Here is a 3,670-nt window from a genome sequence, read left to right on the forward strand (position 1 = left end):
TACATTTTAATAAATAAATTAGAAAAGAAATTAGATACATATGTATGTATATTCTTTGTACTAAAATTGCTTTAGATTTATATTTATCATAAATATACACATGTATACAAAAACATAGTATTTATAGATGCATAACTTTTAAAATAAATTCTTTCTATTTAAAAATATATATATATTATATACACATAAATGCATACATTTTAAAATAAATTATTTTATATGTTTGTAAATTGATAGTCAATAATTATATATTGTACATTTATATAAAATAATGGTCCATTAAGAATAACTAAATAAATTTGATGCCTTCATTTAATTAAGTGTACGAAGAGAAAGACTTAGAAACGATACAAAAGTCCATTTATTACTTTTCTAAAGTACTCTTTTATCCCTTTACAGATAATCTTTCATATTATATATTTGAAAAGAAAGATCGGTTAATTACAGATTTTATCTTATCTTATCTCACCTCACCATTCTGAACCTTGTCCCCAGCAACACATCAACATCAACCAAAAGCAGCATTTGGCCAACTGCAAATAAAAGAAGAAACCTACTTAACAAAATAAGCCTAACTTTTATTAATTTATTGTTTTTAGATTTTGTTATCTTTTTAACCCCAATGCGAACTCTCTACAAACATGAACTCGTAAAATAATCACAAGATCATACATACATATGATCCGAAGTAATTATCTTTAGCAACTGAAGCAATATAAAGAGTGCCAGCATTGAATAAGACATACTTGTTGCATTCAGAATGAAGTTCAAGCCAGAAACCACGTACAACGCGGAGGAAAAGATTTGGTATGGACATCCAAAGCGTTCATACTTTGGAGAGGATCTATCCATCGGAGAAATTATTTTTCGGGAAATGAAACGACATCCGAAACTTACAGCTCAAGTAAGTTAATGCCAGTCAAGCAACTGAACTCCAACTATAATTGTTCAAGTAGATTTCAGACGCTGAGAATACGTTGCTAACAGTGAAGAGCTCCGTTTCAATTCAATGCGTGTGGCCAGTTTTATGCGAAGACTAGGAATGGTTCAGACCGATATTGTGGGCATTATAGCGAGAAACACAACTCACATATTTGCTGTAGCCTATGCATGTTTTTCAATGGCATTGCCTTCCACTCGCTCAATATAACCCATGAGGAGTCGACGATTGGCAAACTCTTTGATATTACGAAACCTCGTTTGATATTCTGCGATGGTGATGAGTACGAGAAAGTCAAGGCAGCTACAATTCACCTCAATGTATTGATTGTTACAATGCGGAATCATCATAAGGACTCAATTAGCATTGATAAAGTGCTAGCTACTCCTATAGAAGAGGACTTCAAACCTGTAATACTAGAGCAAGGCATTGATCAGACTCTTGCCATACTCTGCTCCTCGGGAACAACAGGGATTCCTAAAGCTGTGCCCATTACCAATAGTCGTAAGAGTTTATACTTCAGAGAGTAAGTATACATATATATATTTTTTTACTTTTTATATTAAGTCTAGTATTTAATACTACATTTAATAGTGTAGTATAAATATTGTACTACATTTAGTCTCGTTTTAATTCCTATTCTTTTCCAGAAAAATGACCACCAATGATGTTATCTACACAAACAGCACCTTGGACTGGTTGTCGGGATTGTTAACTACAGTCAATTCGGGTGTTTTCAGCAGCACTCGAATTATTGCTGACAATCTCTCCGATCCAGCACGAATTTTAAGTCTTATTGAGAAGTATAAAATCACTTGGCTAGGCCAAACGCCCGCTCAAATGGCAATGATATCGCATTGCAAGGAATTCGATCGAGCCAATTTACAGAGTATATGCAGCCTTATATACGGAGGTAGCCAGTGTTCTCGTGAAGCTCAAGATCTGATTCGAAATCGTCTGGGTGGTGATTATTTACATTTAGTGTACGGATTTACAGAAATCGGTTATGTTTCTCTAAATCGGAATTTCGATGAGAAACCCAATTTAGTTGGACGATTGGTTGACGGCTTCAAGCTAAAGATACTCAACGAACGTGGCGAAGCTTTGGGACCGAACGAAGTGGGTGAGATTTGTGTAGACAATGGTGAACATTGGCCTGGATATTATGGAAATCCGAGGAGACAGAGTCTTCGGGATATTAAGCAATGGTTCCATAGCGGAGACTTGGGCTATATGGATGTCGATGGTTTTCTCTATATAGTTGGTCGTAAAAGACATGCTCAAGTACCAAAATATCATGTATTACCCGAACGAAATAGAGAATCTTATTTCGCAGATGCCTGACGTAATCGACGTCTGTGTCTTTGGTATCTGGACACCACACAACGGTGACGAAGCAGCCGCCGCAGTGGTAAGGAAGCTGACTCTCAAATAACCGCTGAGGATGTGGTGGACTATGTGCAACATCAAACAACTATCAAGTATAAACAGTTGAATGGCGGCGCAATCATTGTAGACGATCTGATGCGCAGCCCAAACGGGAAAACAAATCGTGCAGCCACAAAGGCCCACTTCATCAACACGATGCAAAGAGAAACTGAGTAGTTAGGCTGTCACATCTGCATTTTTCGGATTTTGTTAACATAATATTAAGAAGTACATTCAAAATGAATCTAATAAAAATGTATTTAATACAAATTTTAGAATTCAGTAAATGTATGTATAAATGAATGCATAAATGTATATTTAGTTGCTTCTAATTGTTTACCAATACTTATAAAAAAAAATTTATCCCCGAGCTAAGCAGAATTTGAACCAAAACCTGAATGAGAACAATGAAACAAGTAAGAAATCTACAGCCGAATGTGCTCGACTACGAGATATCCGCTATCCATTTTTAATAAAAGCAAAACAGTGCGGCATTAATTCTAATGTATACCAAATTATAAAACCCTTAAAATAATGAAATATACAAAAGCTATGTTTTTAAATATACATATAATATTATAGGGTGCAAAATATACCCGATTGTCAGCCAAAACAACTAATACCCTTAGGAAGTTGGTGTTTTCCTCTATACAAAATTATTTCTTAAACAACTTCTTCAATTTCTATCTGATCACAACCAAATTATCCGAGATCATGAAGACTATAGTTATTTTTAATGTACCAAGAATCACATTAAAATTACAATTGTTATTCAATTCTTTTAGATTTTCAGGGTCAGAAGTGAAGGTGCAAAAATTTTAAGGAAATTATATTTCTATCTCTTATAGTATCTGAGATCCTCGTGTTCATTCAGATGGACGAACAGACACAGACAGACAAGCGGACATGTATATATCACCTCTGCTGTTGACGCTGATCAAGAATATATATACTTTATATGGTCGAAGATGCCTTCCTCTGCATATCCACATTTCATAGCGGCAGAAAGTTATTTGAAATATTATAAATATTAATTTATATTTTTACAATGGTCACTGAGTTTACTAATAATCTTATTTCTTGAATAAACTTATAAAACGAATTAAAATAAATTTTGTACAATGGTTTAAAAATATGTAATTATAATACATTTAAATAATGTAGTCTAAAATCAAATTGTAAATACTTGACTTTATATCGGATCTTAGTTTTTGTGTGTATAAATCAAAATAAATTTCTTTATTGTATAATGATACCATTTCTATGTTAATTAGGTTAAACATAAGGCAAATAATCGCGATA

The 3,670-nt window shown here is 33.5% G+C and overlaps 1 pseudogene; it reads left to right on the top strand.

Moving 5' to 3' along the window:
* The first annotated feature begins 618 nt into the window (after positions 1-618).
* On the top strand, positions 619-2,633 carry LOC133837407 (luciferin 4-monooxygenase-like; annotated as a pseudogene).
* Positions 2,634-3,670: the final 1,037 nt, after the last annotated feature.

Source organism: Drosophila sulfurigaster, chromosome 2R, assembly GCF_023558435.1.
Source record: "Drosophila sulfurigaster albostrigata strain 15112-1811.04 chromosome 2R, ASM2355843v2, whole genome shotgun sequence".
NCBI lineage: Eukaryota > Metazoa > Arthropoda > Insecta > Diptera > Drosophilidae > Drosophila > Drosophila sulfurigaster.